At 36.9% G+C, this 19925-nt stretch overlaps 1 gene segment (V, D, J or C); it reads right to left on the bottom strand.

The window, feature by feature from the left end:
- Window positions 1-19925, bottom strand: part of LOC125716598 (M1-specific T cell receptor alpha chain-like) — a 55629-nt gene that overhangs the window by 2679 nt on the left and 33025 nt on the right.

The raw sequence follows: 19925 nt of genomic DNA on the forward strand, positions 1-19925 counted from the left end.
CATAATTTACACATTGGTTACCCCCAATACAATAACCAAAAATAGCCAGGAAATCAGATTAGAGCATCTCAGAGTTATCATCATCATAATGTGAAAAAACATTATATTTTATAACAGAATTCTATGCGCTTTTAAAATCATTGCTGCATTATCCATGTTTGATGTTTACCACATTCTATACGCTGGATCACTTTAAGGTTTTATTGACTTCTGCATATTACAGTAAGTGGCCATTCCCTACCCAGTCTGTACTTCAGCAAACACAGTGAGCAGCCCTACCTTTCATGCCCAGCTTAACAAGTCTAATTTACCTCTAATTTGACTTTATATTCTCCATCGGCTACACCGGACGCAATCAGCATACAGATCCCCTTGTGTAATGAAATAACTGAAACTGTAACTGAAATCCTCTGACCATTAGGTGACCAGAAGGGTTAGGGTTAAATATCCAGTGTATTGCTTCCAAAAGTAAAACCAAGAGTTTCATTCATCTTTTCCAAAAAATACTCCACACTGTAATACATAGTATTCATTAAACTTACTTGATCCTGCATATAGATGGGTTCCATTTCCAAACAATAATGTCCCATAGCTTCCCGTACTCACACTACGGTTTTTTCAATACCAGAAACCCCTCCACCTTGACCACTCTTAAGGAATGTTTGATGTGGACGGATGGGAGGGAAGTAATAAATAAATAACCTCAAACACCACCGACTACGACAATCATATCCCCTAACTGATAATATTCACAATTTATTGCTTGAAGATACTGTAGTTTTATCTCTCTTAATAATATATCGTCATATACACTATGTTAATCCCTACACTTCCAATGTCATTCTCACTGGAGTCAACAAATGTTTCTTGCACCTGTGGATCGGATTATCACTGTGACTATATAATGATATACTCACTATTTTCAACAATTAGTTTAGTTCCTGATCCGAAAATGAGCTTCCAGTTGCCCGTCGTTGAAGTCACACACTGTGCAGACCTTGGACATTAACCCTATGTTCTTCAAAGTCCTAAATCTTGCAAATATGCAGCTAATGGAATCATTTTAAAACAATTCTAGCTGCTACAATGAAAAGTATCTTCTGGATAAATTTTATGTATTCGCATATTTTTGGACAGACAGCATCACCACTGACAAACAGCCTCCACCAGTACTGGACAAACAAGATCACCACCGACAGAGACATTGTACTGGAAACTATATTTTATCTTGTAATATATCCAGATGAAAATGGTCGGATGAGAAAAAAAATCAAATTTTGCAATTATGTAGTGTTAGGCCTACAGTACATGATAACAGGTTCTGCTGCATGTTATCAATCTAACAGTCTATATGAAAGTACATTATGTAAAGGGCACTGGCCCATGTTGGATCTAGAACGTTCTGCTTACATAACTCTTGGTGCTAATTTGAGAACTGAAAATGGTTTGATACACACAAATTACATATCATACCATCTTGCATTAAGCACTTAATGTGAAGTATTATTTAAACCTGGGTCCAAAATCTTTGGTATGAGGATCAGGTTACAAAACGATGTATTTCTTTAGAACACGTGACCATCTTATGTCTTTGAACACCAGTGACATTAGAGAACATTAAATTCTTACTCATTTCCACAGAGAGCTTGGTTCCGCGCCCAAAGGTCACTTTGAATGATCCGTCACTCACACTGCCACACAGAGCTTAGCAAAAACATATTTCCATTCAAGTTTCAAATTCCTTGAAATTGTTTCAAATTGTTTCTCAAATAACACCAACAATGGTGTTCTCCATTGCTACATAACTGGAGCTAATAATGCATTATTACACTGATTCGATGAAGCATTGTTGAACTAGTTTGAATTGACTAAAGCTTTTCTTATTATTTTCAGAGTGGACTCATGACCAAAAGTGTTTTTTGCCTTTCAGCTTTCAGTGATTTATAAAGTCAATCAGGATACAAAACGGCAGCATAAAACTTACAACCAAACAGGCATCGCACCAAAATGCTCACGGTAAAATATTAGGAACCATAGCCACTGAACTCCATCATACACTTAAGATCAGTTACCCATCACAAAATAAAAGCCGTGATATGAAATAAGTGTAACAGAAAAGGTTAACTTTTTATTTACTATTAATAACACTTACTTGTCTGTACCCAAACTTGGGTACCTGATCCAAACGTTACCTTGTAGTTGTTATTCACACTGTGAGGTTATGCAGATCAAAAACCACACATCTTAAAGCAACTGTGTTCACCAAATAGAGTGTTTTTACCATGGGACATTTTCATTATCTAAGATCACACCATACACCACAAGCTATACTCATCTGAATATATTTGTTAAATTTAAAGTGGAATGTAGAAAATAGTTCACATGATACACTTATGACCAATTTTAATTCATAATGAAACACATTAAAAAGCTGTGCTCTTCCCAGAAAGAGAATCATTCTGATAATTCTGAATTCCTGTAATAGTGAGTCCATGATATAAACACCAGTAAGGTCTGTTCTTGTTATTCATGCGTACTGCAAACTTAGGTACAGACAAAACTAAGAATGGTTACTTCGAAATGTAAACCATTTACCAGGGATATTTGAAAAATGTGGGCTGTTTGTGTTCAGTAGGATCACAGAAATATGTGATCCTACTAATAGCTTAGATTTAGCTTAAAGGCTAAATGGATGGGCGGATTAAAACTCATCTTGGGGGAGGTGAACATTTTCCCACAGGGATTGATATAGTATCATTACTGATATAGTATCATTATTATTGACTTTGTACATCAATTGTACATCTATTCTTCTGTTATTAATACCTTGTGCCTTTAGTCAACAGCTTAACTACCTCATTATAACAAATTATAATATTATAACTAATTACAGCTACCTCACACATGGCTGGGCCAGTAGCCTCGCAATGCATAACCGTCCACCCAGAATTATTACTTTTGTAACAAATACATTAATGGATAAAATACTAATGACATATATGATTTGTTAATAACTTGAAGGAGTTACTCACTTGACTGAATCCAAATTTTTGTTCCAGACCCAAAAGTAATCTTGAAATTATTCTCATTCACACAGTAGGAGAACGAGGCTCAAAAACCAAAAGTGCTCTGCTCAAGTCTTTATGGAAAGACATGCTTTAAATAATCAGCTTCCACCATATAATTATGCCTAATTGGTATAAACAATAACAGCTAAGACCATATAAACCCTGCATGATTTCGCAAACATGTGCAATATCAAAAATATCTACTCCACCTTTCCCATCTTTAGGCTGTAGTAAAGGTATAGATACAACCTTGTTATGTCATCACATATCAGTTATGGATGAATTCATCCTGGGCACTGAACCAACAACCTTCTGGCTGCAGGCCAGCATTCACAGGCCACTAAATCGCCCTGCCCAGGCCATTCTCAGTAAGAAAGAAGTATATCTATAACGATTAAATAAAAAGCAACTTCTTACTTGGTTCTACCAGGAGTCTGGTCCCACTTCCAAAGGTCATTTTCACTCCCGCATTCACACAGTGGCACAGAGCTCAACAAATACAGCAGGACCCTACTTGCCCAGCCTGGATTCTCTGGGAGACCAGGCTCCCTGGTCCCTCAGCACTTAGATGCCATGCTGTAGAAGAACCAGCCTGACCATCTCAGCAATCGTACACCGAGACAGAAGCCATGAAATCCCAGAGACTTACTTAGCAGAATAATCACTCTACGTCCAGGTCTTAACCCAATAACTGAACTTATTATGCAAGATACAAACTTTTTACCACAGTAAATGCACCTTAATCCACAGGGCAGCCCTTCCAGATGAAGTTGTATCAGCATCAGTGTCAGTATCCTACCCAGGTTAACCACTACATGACCAACACCCAGCCATCCTAGTATTTTAAATATACACCTGAACACAAATAATCAGACTTACTTGGCAAAATGATTAACTTGGTTCCAAAGCCAAATACAATCTTGTTGTAGTCATTCACACAATGACTCTGACTGTTGCAATAACTTCCTATAGCAGATGTCCTAATCTAAGTCATATATTCCCATATAACTGAGGATTTTAAATAAGACCACATGAGTTCATTTCATCTAATTATTAAAAACGTTTGCATGTAGACAGGGTTGTAAACCCCAACTGATCATGGACACCTCTGTCTTTTACCCTTAATTGCCCTTATTGATCTAAGGATCTATACAAATACAGGTCGTCTTCGACTTTGAAAAATCACACGTAATTTTCTTCCAGAACCTTATAAAACACAAATACTACTATAATGCAAGTTCCTGCAAAGAAATCCCACCTGCAGCATTCAGTAAGTATTAAGTGAGGTTAACAATCCAATCTAATACATCCAAAGACAAAATGCCTAATAAATTTTTTGCATTTTACAATTTTTATCAAATGTATCTTGGCTTATGAGAGACTCACTTGATTGAGCCCAAAGCTGTGTCCCAGATCCAAACATTATCTTGACGTTATTTGTGGTCACACAGCACAATGGTGTGATTTCAAAACTGTACAGTATTATAGTTTCTGCATGTTTGCTTCCACATTTGCCAATTCCCACAGGATAACCCCCATTTTCCTGAGTAAGTCTAATTAAACCCACAGTCCAGTGAAAGCCTCAGATGAACAGTCTAATGCAGTAGGAGCAACATTTATCAACTTATTGAATAACTACATGGAAATTGTCAAGTATCTGTATGCCGTGTGCTACAATACATGACAATCGATTACAATACATTACAACAGATTTTCATTCTTACTCGATTCCACAAACAGCTTGGTTCCTCTTCCGAAAAAGAGTTTATATCCGTCATTCACACTGTCAGAAGGAGCTCAGCAAAAACACCCTTAGTAAAGTTAAGCACGGTGCCCCATGGGCAAAATGGAACCTACTGTATACTGAACAACAACACTCGTATGCCTGTAAATCAGTGTGTGAATATTACATGTACAAAGTCATACTCACTAGGCTGAATGGTCAGTTTAGTTCCTGATCCAAATATGAGTCTCCTGTTGGCTCCCCCAGCAGTCACACAGTGTGGGGGCCTTGGACACTAACCCCATCCTCACGCTGTATATCAAACCTTCATACTTCAGTTCAATGCCATGCTACATAACTATTTATTACGGGCCACGTTTGTTAATAATCTGTTATTAATTTTAAACCCGCTGCCTGACTAAACCCTTCTGTTCTGGTTCAGTCTGCGTTCTGATCGGATGCCACAAATGAGTCATCAGCATGAGAAGCCTTAACAGAACTTAAAGAGGTTAATCTCTGCTTGCATCACATATCAATAGAATATAAAAGCGTAAATTCTGGTACAATACGTGTTAATTTCTATGTGCTTGATTCCAAAGAGAGCCAGAGTTCCAACTGCAGATGTCAGGTTAAATTCGCACTGCACACAGTGGTCAGCTAACACTGCAGGGCTGTTTGCTGCAGCACCCTCAGTGAACATAGTCTCTCAGTTTCATTTTGAGTATTATTCCATCATAATTATCACTAATATTAACCTGTTGAATTGTAGCTGCATCATCACAGTTTCTCGCATCACACAAGCACATTTACACTGACCTCTCAAGCTTATTTCTCAGGCTGGATGTGGTACAACAAAGTAAATTTACCCCAGTGTCCAAGCTGGATAAAGCAGATTTCTTTTTCAGCTTATTAATTACATGACGACTAAAGTGCAATTTACTTGACTATTAAATATTGACCAACTGTTAACTAGTCTTGTGATTTGAAGCTCAGACAATTTACTCAGTAACACATTTAAGCACAAACCAGAACTTCTGTACAAAATGTATAAATTAAGTTTGAAGAAGCGCCCTGCAAAGAATTAATGTTTTTAAAGAAAGGTAAGGAAACATCAGTCAATGTAAATGAAGAAAGAATTTAGCTTTTGTAAATCTTTGAAAATACGAAATTCATGTTCACACACTTTAACACTGATAAATCCCTCATTAAAGTATTAACCATATAAATATGATTTCAGATCCTCAGAACTTACTTGACTGAACCAGAAGTCGTGTTCCAGATCCAAACGTTATTTTTACGTTGTTATTATTCACACAGTGACAAGCAGTGGATCAAATACTCCCTAGTCAGTGCCCGTATCTAAGCTTTCATCATTCCTAATTAGACAGATATTTACCATAACAGTGTATCACAAATGTCAAAATGCCTTTTCAGATTATAGACTTATGTTTAATAAAGCTAAGAAATGGATTCCTTCATGACACATATCTACATTTCACATTTCCCACCTTTGCCCCAAATTATTAGTTCAGTGGTCTGTGAAACACGTGCAGGTAACATTATACATTATGTTATACTGATAAATACATGCTGAAAGTCTTACTTGACTCCACAAAGACTTTGGTTCCACTTCCAAAGATCAGCCTATATGTTCCATCATTCACACTGTCAGAAGAAGCTCAGCAAAAAGACCTAAGACCCTTACCAAGGTCAGCCATAATGGCACATGGGCAAAACAACACCTATTGTATGCAAGACAAATCACGTGTTAGGAAAAATATATTGTCAAGCCTGTAAATCAGTTAATCGCTGTGAATCTTGCATGTACAAAGTCATACTCACTAGGCTGAATGGTCAGTTTAGTTCCTGATCCAAATATATATTTCCAGTTGCCTCCCCCAGCAGTCACACAGTGTGGGGGCCTTGGACACTAACCCCATGCTCACGCTGTATATCAAACCTTCATACTTCAGTTCAATGCCATGCTACATAACTATTTACTTGGAGCAACATTTATCAATAATCTGTGGCTACTTCTAAACTCATACTTGGACACATTCTGCCTACCCATTAACTCTACTACAATATGTTATTTTCCTTTTTCACAATTCCACAAAGAGCTTGGTTGCGTTCCAAAGATTAGTTTAAATTCACCGAAATAGTAATAATAATGAGCATTATTGTTATTATTATTATTATTTAATTATTATTATTATAATTGATGTGTTACAATGACAGCTGCATCATTACAGTCCCTGGTATTGTCAGGTGTTGTCATGCCCATATCAAGATGATTATGAATTTTTATAGCATCTGATGGCTTAACGCGGATCATACCAAAAAACACGTCACAGTCCATCACAGACGCACATTTACCTCTCAAGCATATTTCTCTGAATGCGCTACAATGAATTTTCTCACAGTACATTTTCTGTCCCGTTTCATCGAAGCTCACATACTCTATTTTAGATTCTATGCATTTCTCATGCCCAAGAAGAGTCAAAATTGGCTCTTTTGTGATTATATAAAATCAAATTAGCACTGATAAATCCCTCATTAAAGTATTAACCATATAAATTTGAATTCAGATCCTCAGAACTTACTTGACTGAACCAGAAGTCGTGTTCCAGATCCAAACGTTATTTTTATGTTGTCATTCACACAGTGACAAGCAGTGGATCAAATACTCCCTAGTCAGTGCCTGTATCTAAGCTTTCATCATCGCTAATTAGACAGATATTTACCATAACAGTGTATCAGAAATGTCAAAATGCCTTTTCAGATTATAGATTTATGTTTAATAAAGCTAAGAAATGGATTCCTTCATGACACATATCTACATTTCACATTTCCCACCTTTGCCCCAAATTATTAGTTCAGTGGTCTGTGAAACACGTGCAGGTAACATTATACATTATGTTATACTGATAAATACATGCTGAAAGTCTTACTTGACTCCACAAAGACTTTGGTTCCACTTCCAAAGATCAGCCTATATGTTCCGTCATTCGCACTGTCAGAAGAAGCTCAGCAAAAACACCCCACCCTAAAATCACTGACCCCCCCCACACAACAAAAACAGCTAATATGAAATATTTAAGCAGTAAATATATTTATAAATATACTCAAGACTTAGAACTTCTAATTTTACACATCCAGTCTGTATATAACATAAATATTTTCTATTTAATGTTATTAAACATCTGTACATGTATAACTGGTTTGACCTACTGCAATAAGGATCTAGTATCTGAACTGGTCAATATCTAGACAACTCTGGCACAGGTACACACACTGCTATTGTCATATTCATTTCAAATTAATAATACAATTGTTTCATCAAAAATGTATTTTCTGCCTTCTGATTCCCTGGACTATAATTTACTAGAATAGCAAAATTGTAAATCTGTTCAGATAGGCTAACGGTATTTCTGCGAGAACACTGTTTTTATAGTTTAATGTAAACAATTACTCACTTGACTGAACCAGAACTCTTGTTCCAGTTCCAAAGGTTATCTTGTAGGTATTAGTATTCACACAGTGTCAGGAAGAGGATCAAAAACCACAGTTCAGTATGCTGAACCTCACATTAGCCAGGCTGTAGTATATGTATAGTTACATACTAAAAGAGCCCTCCTGTACTACAACTGGGCACTAATTGAAACTGCCGGAGGAGTATGGATGCTCTTAGTTAAAACCAAACATTTTGATACTTACTAGACATAATGGTCAGTTTAGTTCCTAATCCAAATATATATTTCCAGTTGCCTCCCCCAGAAGTCACACAGTGTGGGGGCCTTGGACACTAACCCCATCCTCACGCTGTCTGACAACCCTGTGCAATTCCAAATGATTCTGTGGAAAATGTCTAAATTGTTGGAGTTTCAGTCTCCAGTCCCGGGAAAAGCTCAATCCTGGTGATTCTCCCTGGTTCAGTTACACTTTTATTTGTTATTTATTATCTGCCATTACAACTTAGACTGTCCCATTAACACCATACTGCAATATTAAACTATGATCTTATTTTAATTATATTTAATGTGAAGCCATTCTGTGTTTTATTTCTTTTCCATTTCCATTCAAAATGTGCAGAATGGTCTTTAATTATTCAATGTATCCTTAATGTCTGAAGTAAGCGATATACTCTAATATCTAATATATCACGTCAAACTTTTTATCTTACTTGATTCGATGAAGAGTTTCGTCCCACTTCCAAATATCAGCTTTCCAGCGGCACCATTCACACAGTCACATGGAGCTCAGCAAAAACACGGGAGCCTAATCCCCTCTACCTGAATACAGCCCTCTGGTGCTGGAGTCCCCACGAATACACCAGGACATTGCCATCATTGTATTACCTGCCTGAGTGTTATTCAACTGAAACAGCTAGAATATGACATTTTCAGCGTGTTACTGTATCAGAATAGTTACCATATCAGTGGTTTTCAGGAAAAGTGAGCTCTTTCATTTTTATGTCGCAGTAACAAATGAAATTTGTACTTTCTCATGCATAATCATTTTACTCTGAAGCTGAATATGATCCTGACATAATTACCCAGACTTCAGATACCACTTAAACATATCTACACAATGTCCATCTCTAAACATTTCTGCCAACATCAATCAGAGACTTCCCATCTGATCAAGAAATTGGTGTTAAACTAAAATACTCAACACCATAAATAAATTACAGACAGTTATTTTGATTGCTTTAAAGGAATTGATGACTGTTTGCCTTTACTTACTTGGTAGAATAATGACTCTTGTTCCAGATCCAAAAGTAATCTTCCCATAATTATTCACACAATGATTTGACCTACTGCAATAAGGATCTAGCATCTGAACTGGTCAATACCTAGACATCTCTGGTACAGATACACACACTGCCATTGCCATATTCATTTAAAATTAATAATATAATTGTTTCATCAAATAAATCATCAAAAATGTATTTTCTGCCTTCCCTGTATTTTCTCCCCTAAATTCTACTAGAATCGTAAATTTGTTCAATAACAATATATTTGCAAGAACAGTGTTTTTATAGTTTAATGTAAATAATTACTCACTTGACTGAACCAGAACTCTTGTTCCAGATCCAAAGGTTATCTTGTTGGTATTAGTATTCACACAGTGTCAGGAAGAGGTTCAAAAACCACAGTTCAGTACGCTGAACCTCACATTAGCCAGGCTGTAGCTGTACATTCAACAAGGCTTTTCCAATTCTGCCCCGGACTGGACAGCATTTTGGCTGTATGTTCATTCTACAATACCAATTTATAGTGATTTCAGATTTTTTTAATCCATCCATCTTCCAATTGTTTGTCCTGAGCATGGCCAGGGTTTTTCATCTTTACAGTATAATCCAGATTTAAAGTATCAATTAAAATAAATGCCAATCTATTATATAAAATAAGGTGGATACTATGAAAAACGACGAATTTATCAGTAAAACCTTTCATCCTGTTAAAACATTTTATATTTCCTCTAATCACACCAGTATGGTCCCATCACTGAACATTAATGTCTTTCCAGAAAAAAATATTGCACCCAATAAGCATAACTGATAACATAAAGATTAAATAGTAACACTTAGCAGGTGGAAATTTCAAAGCTGTACTCACTGGTTTCTACAGTCAGTTTGGTTCCAGTTCCAAATAAGACTTTCCAGTTGCCTGAACCAGTCACACAATGTGGAAGTCTTGGACAATATCCTCTTAGTGAAATAACCGTTACATCTTTCCTTTTGTTTACTTGAATACATTCTTACTACCCTTTACCAAAAATATTTTTTAAAATGAAACATTATTTTTTACCTGAAGAACTGAACTTACCCATTAACCCCAATTTCAACTTTAGAGAGAAAATTTTTCATCACCAATGATAATGACAGTAGCAATAATCCCGAATTTTTGTGAAATATAAAAGCATGTTTATATCTCTTACTCATTCTGCAATTTTAACAATGAATAATAGTAAAAAGTATAGTCTTACTTGATTCCACAAAGATTTTGGTCCCACTGCCAAATATCAGCTTTCTAAGTCCCTCATTCACACTGTCATATAGAGCTCAGCAAAAACACCAGCAGTGCACCAGCCCCCCCACCCCTCCCAAATGACCACTGCAGTATGGCTGGACTCTTCTCCCATAATATAAGTCACACTGGAGAGAGAAGACGATAACCGTGCTGCACTGGACATCCGAAATGACATCACAGACCAAACAACGAACGGCAGCATGGAAAACTGCAAAGCCGGGTCACATTACGCCATCGTATCCCTCAACTGCCCCCGTAAAACAGCGTAAACCTCCAGCCCTCTAGACCAGTGTTTCTCAACCCAGTCCTTGGGGACCCCAGCATGGTCCACATTTTTGCTCCCTCTCAGTTCCTGGTAAACGTGGACTGTGTGGCTGGGAGCTGGGAGGGAGCAAAAGCGTGGAGAGTCTGGGGTTCCCCAAGGACCAGGTTGAGAAACACTGCTGTACACTGTACAATTAAATGATCCATCTCCTACATTGACAGGAACTTACTATCTACCCTGAGATCCAAAACCTGACCCTAACAAATATCTATAAACAGCAGCAACTGGGCTTAGTAAATAACAAATTGAATACAATATTAGTAATTTAATTGCATTACATTTCAAATTTCTCTCATTATAAGAGAATTCAGTAATGTAATACACAAGCCAAAAGTTGGTTTAAAAGCAAGATTGGTAATATTTTCCCAAAGGTGCTTTAAAATCAAGATTTTGACAGCTGATGATGTTTAAGAAAATCACAGTTTTCCTTCTTACTTGGTTCCACCAGAAGTCTGGTCCCACTTCCAAAGGTGATCTTCACTCCCACATTCACACAGTGACACAGAGCTCAACGAATACAGCAGGACCCTACTTGCCCAGCCTGGATTCTCTGGGAGACCAGGCTCCCTGGTCCCTCAGCACTTAGATGCCATGCTGTAGAAGAACCAGCCTGACCATCTCAGCAATCGCACACCGAGACAGAAGCCATGAAATCCCAGAGACTTACTTGGCAGAATAACAGCTCTGGTTCCAGGTCTTAATACGAGTTTGTTATAGTTCATACACTGCATTACACCACTGCAATAAGCTCCTCTGAATGATGTCTGCAGAAATACAGCCTAATGCATGGATTAATCTGGAAAACATTCATGTCAAACTGTGATTTCGGAGAGGAAAACCCGCGTAAAGGCCACCACAGCTGGGAATAAGATCTCCATAAATATAAACTGCCAAACACTGATGATCAGTATTAAAAAAGGAAACACACATTTTCATATAAGCTGAACATATAACTACATCAAAAACTACAAATTGATTTGAAGAAATTATTAAACATATTAATAGGATTTTGAAAAAGATTTATAAAGACTGAATTACTCACTTGGCTGAATCCACACTTTCGTTCCAGACCCAAATATGATCTTCTGATTATTAACATTCACACAGTGTAAAGACGGCCATCAAAAACGTGTGTGAGCATCACCAGTGTGTCACACCACAGGGCACACAGGAGTGTCACAGATCACTTCCACAATAACGGGACAAATGACAGAATTCTCATGTGACTTTGGAATAGAGGAAAACGGTCCCGGCATGAAAGGCACTTCTCACTGCTATTTCTAAATGAGAGCAAACTCCTGCCATTTACCTTCACATCAGCCTGTTCACACACACGTCTGTTTAATCATGTTAAAATCTGCTAATAAAGGAAAATTGAAGTCATACCTTTTTGAACTATCAGCTTTGTTCCTGAGCCAAAGACCAGTTTTCCAACAACACCAGTATTCACACAGTGGTACAGATCAGTATGTAAACCTCAGACCTGACAGGCAGAGGGTCCTGACCCTCTACATATGTAACTGCAAAACACTCTACAGCAAACTTTCCTCTCTAATGAACTCTCTACTCGAGAATAATCAGCTCAGTCAGAACAGCAAATCTAAAAAATATACATACTAATTAAAAGCTAGCAATAACTCTAACTGGTGTTCATTTAAATGTCACCAATTAATTACACAACAAAAAATCTTTTTTTTCTCAGATTTTCTAATTAATATTGATGTGATTCTTTTCAGTGATAAATATAAGTATATTATGTTCACATACGGCTCTTAAACATGTACAAGTTCAGCACAAAGGGTCAGGTTTGCTGACAGATTACGTCCTTGTTTTTTCACTGATCTGACACAAATGAGAAAGTGAATTATTATGTAACATCGTGAATAACACAGGTCATCACTTACTGGTCTGTATGATCAGTCGAGTTCCTTCACCAAATATTAACTTGCTAAGTCCAGCACCAGTATTCACACAGTGTTACACTACAGTACAATATACACTGTCCCTCATCATGCATTTATACTGATCTCACACTACAGTACAAAGGATTCATTTAAAAAATAATCACCTCAACATTTTAACAATGTGAAAAGGGAGTAACCATATATTGTACTGTGAACCTCATTGTAACTATTGTTAGTTTCCAGTTTTTTAGAAAAATAAATGAACAAGACGACCGGTGGCCAGACAACCTGAGAGAAAACAGTGCATTAAACTTCAACAACACAGATCACAGTGGTCATCACTTACTGGTCTGTATGATCAGCCGTGTTCCTTCACCAAATATGAACTTGTAAGTATTCACACAGTGTCACAGAGCAGTATGTAAACCTCAGACCTACAGGTAGAAGGTCCTGACCTTCTCCAGATATAACTCAAAAATACTATATAGTAAATAGACTGACTCACAGATCATTTCCTTTCCAATCATCTGACCCCTGAAAGAAAGTAAATTAAACCCTAACATTACAGATAACTCATGTCAGTACTTACTGGTCTGTATGATCAGTCGTGTTCCTTCACCAAACTTTAACATCTACACCCCAGTGCCAGCAGATACGCAATGTTATATAGCAACACAATATAAAATGTCTGTTTCTCTGATCTCACTCTACAGTCTAAAGGCAAGTCAGGTAAATAGGAGGGAAATCATAAATCAACTGGTTCAAAAACATATATTTGTGTTTCATGGTTTGCCTCTGGTTGTATCATGTCGTCTTGCAGTCATTGTACATTTTTGCACAATACATGTCACACTGATCTGACCCCACAGAGAAAGTGAATTAAACTACAAAAACACAAATAGCAAATGTTAGTACTTACTCTTCTGTATGATCAGTCTTGTCCCTTCAGCAAATATTAACTTGTAACCACCACCAGTATTCACACAGTGACACACAGAAGTATTTAAACCTCTACACTACAGGTAGCTGTAAGGTCCTGAAAATCTACACATCCGTGCAATAGTTACACCATAAACCATAATGAAGTCTGAATGCTCTTTGCATATAAACTGCTGAAATAAATGAGTATATGACTTAATTGTTTATGGCATAATTTTTACATAAATGAAGGAAAACATCTTACTAGGTTCAACGTAGAGTGTGATTCCACGTCCAAAGATGATCTTTACTTGATTATTCACACAGTCACTAACAGTTCAGCAAAAACCACCTCCACACTCAATCACACAGACCGTACAATATTAACATGCATTTGAATAATTATGCATTCCTTTATAACTGTGCTACATTCTTTCTATGTATTTTATTTGAATAAATATGCATGCTTTTACATCAGTGATACATTCTTTCTACATATTTTATCTCACGGTATGTATGTTCATATTAGATTATATCTAATGTTATTCTATTTAAAGGGCAAACTATGCTAATAATTTTCTGGTAAGAAGCCGAGATGTGAGTACTCACTGGAATTCACCCATAATCTGGTTCCAGACCCAAAAGTCAGCTTGTTAAATCCAGCAGCCCTCACACAGGATGCAAGGCTCATACAAAAACAACAGTCCACCATCTGGACTCTTCAACCAGCTATAGACACTGGGCTCCCTACGGTTTCTGTGTTACGTTGACTATAATCACTATAAACTATAAATGTCTTTGACTGACAAATCAAATCAACATGGCACCTGCCTATTAGAGTTAACAGCGTTTAATGTCTGTGAGGAGCCCGATGGAACCACAGTCGCACGTCATCCTTCAGTCATGTTTAGGACATGGTCACGGAGGTCAGATACAAAGCCTTGATGTTGTGTATTCCGGCACAAACAATATATTTCCACCCAAAGGATGATTTGTAAATGACATATAATCTGTTTCAGATGGAGAGTGCCGAGTCACAGGGTGCAAGCAGTCGTATGAGACAAAAGCTCCTTAATTACAAATGACAGAATTGAGAGATGTCAGAGTGCAGAGGGATGACTGTCATCAATACTGAATTTCTTACTTGTGTTTATGAAAAGTCGCGTTCCTTCTCCAAATGTCAGCTTTGCACCCCCAAAGCCAGCATTCACACAGCATTACTGGCCAGTCTGTAAATCCCTCTACTGGTACAGCCCACTGGCTAATTGTACTTCCATACGTAAATCACAACCTTATTGAAAATGTCATATTACCTATTTCCTAACATTGCCCGTCTCACTATGTCCTTTGGAAAACAAGTTCATGTATCAGATTATTATCAATACACAGAAAGAGTGTATTAAATTAACCTAAGATTTATAGATATATAGATAAATAACCAACCGCAAAATCTGTAAATAGCAAATAAATATTTTCAGAGTTAAAGCACTTACTTGTCTGTATGATCAATCGTGTTCCTTTGCCAAATATGTACTTGTAACCACCAACACCAGTATTCACACAGTGTTACACTACAGTACAATATACACTGTCCATCATCATGCACTTACGCTGATCTCACCCTATAGTCTATAGCACTAATTTCACATATTTTGACCAAACTGCACCTTGAAATCAGTTTTGCTTTTGGTTTCTGTAATAATCAGATGAATTAACTATGAATTAACGGAGACAGTGTTATTGGAATGATTTGTCTCAGCAAAATTACATAAACGAGTGCCCAGCCTGGAAGAAAACAGTAAATTAAACTTGACCAGCACAGGTATCACAGGTCATCACTTACTGGTCTGTATGATCAGTCGTGTTCCTTCACCAAAGGTTAACTTCCAATTACCATCATTCACACAGTGTTACACTACAGTACAATATACACTGTCCCTCATCATGCATTTACACTGATCTAGCTGTAAACAGAAAGTGAATTATAAAATAACACAGATAAAACACGTAATAACTTACTGGTCTGTATGATTAGTCGTGTTCCTTCACCAAATATTAACTTCCATCCACCAGCATCACCAGTACTCACACAGTGTTACACTACAGTGCAATATACACTGTCCCTCATCATGCATTTACACTGATCTCACCCTGCAGTCTAAGCTCATAATTAATCATCTCAGACTTATAACAATGTAAATCAATGTAAATCATACATTTTACCGGTTGAAAAGCACGATTAATATGCATGTTTTATGGTTTGCCTCTGGGTACATAATGTTATCTTGCAGTTGTCAAATTTTACTGCACAATTCATTTTACCCTGATCTGACCCCACAGTGAAAGTAAATTAAACTGTAACATCACAGATATCACAGGTCACCACTTACTGGCCTGTATGATCAGTCGTGTTCCTTCACCAAAGGTAAACTTGCCGACGCCGTCATTCACACAGTGTTACAGTGCAGCACAATAAACATCGTCCATCGTCATAACTATGCCACCAGTCTGACCATTTGCTACCTTTTGCTGGCTGCTATATCAGACGTTTTTAAAGAACACCGTTATCCATGATCTTCCATAGTAGACTGCGCTACTGTCTTTGTTACAGTGTTTTATGACCTTAGAAACAAAGTGGATGACAATGGTCAAATTCTGAAGACTGGCATAAACGGTGAGTCGTGCTTCTACACACTGAACAGACAGCCGCTTGGTCTGTGACAGGGTTTAGCTAAATACATTAATAACACCTAGCTGACAAGAGCTACTGTCACATACTACACCCATCACTCAAAGCCTTCAGCATTCACACACTGGCTCATTAAACAAAAGACTTTACTTCAGACATTCGGAAGTATCCCCTGTTCCCAAAAACATGAGACAGAATCAAACTTACGATTTTCCACTAATAACTTTGTTCCGCCTCCAAACAAGAATTTGCCACCATAATTCACACAGTGTTTGACGCCCTGACACAAACTATGAGGTCCAGATGCAGAACATAAGCAATTCAGCTGTATTAAAGCCACTTCCTGTTCTGGATATATGCTGGTACTGATCCACAAATCAGTTTTTATTACACTATAGCATAATAGTGACATAAACAATAATATTGTAAATATAAACCAGCACTCACTTGTCTGTACGATCAGTCGTGTTCCTTCACCAAACGTTAACTTGCGAGTATTAGCATTCACACAGTGTTACACTACAGTACAATATACACTGTCCCTCATCGTGCATTTACACTGATCTTAACCCTCAGCATAAAGCACTTAATTCATAAATAATCATTTCAGACGTATAACAATGTACATTGGTGGAAATAATAAATTGTACTAGTTGAAAAGCATGTAAATATGTATGTTTTATGGTTTAGCTCTGGTTGTATCGTGATCTTGCAGTTATCAAACATTATTGCATTCATTTTACACTGATGTTACTCCAAGAGGAAAGTGAATTAAACTGCAACATCACAGATAACACAGGTGATTACTTACTGGTCTGTATGATCAGTCGTGTTCCCTCACCAAATATTATCTTGCGAGCACCAGTAGTCACACAGTGTTACGCTACGTTACAATATACACTGCGGATATAATATGAGTAGAAAGAATATATCCTGCCATTTTAAATATATGTTAGAAAAATCAATCTATGACATTTTAAATAATACTATATAGTACTTACTGGTCTGTAAGATCAGTCGTGTTCCTTCACCAAAGATTAATTTCGCAACACCAACATTCACACAGTGTTACATGACTGTACAAAATACACTGTGGATGTAACATCAGTATATCAAATCAAATATCAAATCCTTCATATTACATTTATGTAAGAACAATTAATGTATTACTTTTTAAATACTTTTTAAATCTTGTCTCATAAAAAAAAATATTTATTACATACTCTACATACATTCATACTGTACAAAATCCTAGAGGATCTTATGAGGGCTATTTACAGGGTGAAATTTTAAATAGATATATTTATAAAGTTCTCGTTAAACTTACGTTTCTCCACTATTAACTTGGTTCCATCCCCAAATATCAGCTTGCTACCAGCACCTCCATAATTCGCACAGTGTTTGGTGGCTCGACAGAAACTACCATTTCCAGGCACAGAACAATAAACTGGCATGAAGTATTTAATCAAACTCTTAATTTGCAGGACTTTGTAGGGAAAAAAAAGCTTGATTAATTAACATGACTAGTGATATTTGGAGAATTAGAATTAGAATGAACTTTATTGATCCCAGGGGGGGATTCTAGAATCTAGGGAAGTTTTGATCACTTTAAATTAAAATTAGATTCTCTGATTATTTTGACAATGAAGGTGCCACTGGTGTCAAACATGAAAAACCACAAATGATTTTGAATATCATCTGAATAACTTCAAACACTCCTAACACAGTGAGCCAACTCTGCTGTCCAAATGTCAGCTGTTTTCCTCACGTTGAATTCCTGTCACTCACCAGATCAGGTTGTTATCCGATTCATAAATAATGTTTGACCATATTAACCCCCCCCCCCCCGCCCCCCACCATCCCCCTGGCTTTGATAAGTGGTGGGGTGATCAATCAGCTATTAATGCCCTTTAAAAGATCATCTCTAATCATTTTCAGTACAATTTAAATTTTAATTAATGCCCAAGATTCTCCACAAATACTTTAGATCAACACATGTATAACTGAGCAAACACATTATATTCATGATATAGAGAGAATCTATTATTATACTGAATACCCCGCACAGCCTGGGAGAAAACAACTAACAAAATGTTATTGGCACAGATAACAAGTTATCACTTACTGGTCTCTATGATCAGTTGCGTTCCCTCACCAAACGTTAACTTGTTACCAGCACCAACCTTCACACAGTGTCAGAGATCAGTGTGTAAACCTCAGACCCGACAGGCACAAGGTCCTCACCCTCTACAGATGTAGCTCCAAAATACTGCACTTCTCCCACTAATAAGCTCCCTAACTGAGAATAATCAGGTCAATATAAATACAAATATAATTAAAATACTAATTAAAAGAATGCAATAGCTTGAAATTGACAGATAACACAGGTTAGTACTTACTGGTCTGTATGATTAGTCGTGTTCCTTCACCAAATATTATCTTGTAACTACCACCAGTATTCACACAGTGTCAGAGAGCAGTATGTAAACCTCAGACCCTACAGACATAAGGTCCTCACCCTCTACAGATGTATCTCCAAAACTCACCAGTAGAAACTTCTCACTAATAACCTTTTCAACTGAGAATAATCAGGTTAATAATTAAAATACTAATTATACAATCACAATGACTTGAAATACAGATAGCACAGGTTGGCACTTACTGGTCTGTATGATCAATCGTGTTCCTTCACCAAAAATTAACTTGTAAACTCCAGTACCAGTAGCCACACAGTGTTACACTGCAGTACAATATACCCTGTCTATCATCACATATTGACACTGATCTCACTGTTCAGTCTAAACACTCGTTTAATGAATAATCATCTCAGACTTACGATAATAGTAAATGAAAGGGAAATCATCAATTCTACAGGTTCAAAAGTGTGAATAATATGTATGTTTTATGGTTACCTCTGGTTGCTTCATGTTATCAAACATTACTGCACAATTAACTTTACTGTAATCCAGAGAGAAAGTGAATTAGACTGTAATATCATGGATAACACAAATCATCACTTACTGGTCTCTATGATCAGTCGTGTTCCTTCACCAACTATTAACTTCCAATTATTAGCATTCACACAGTGTTACACTACAGTACAATATATACTGTCCCTCATCATGCATTCATAAAGAATTAATTTAATTAAAAAAAAAACATTTCACATCTAACATCCACTGTGTACAAGTTATGGCATATATAATATATAATAAATATGCATTTACTGTCTGTTTCGAGTTTTTGCATAAGTAGATGCAGGT

Source organism: Brienomyrus brachyistius, chromosome 21 (genome assembly GCF_023856365.1).
Source record: "Brienomyrus brachyistius isolate T26 chromosome 21, BBRACH_0.4, whole genome shotgun sequence".
NCBI classification, from domain to species: domain Eukaryota; kingdom Metazoa; phylum Chordata; class Actinopteri; order Osteoglossiformes; family Mormyridae; genus Brienomyrus; species Brienomyrus brachyistius.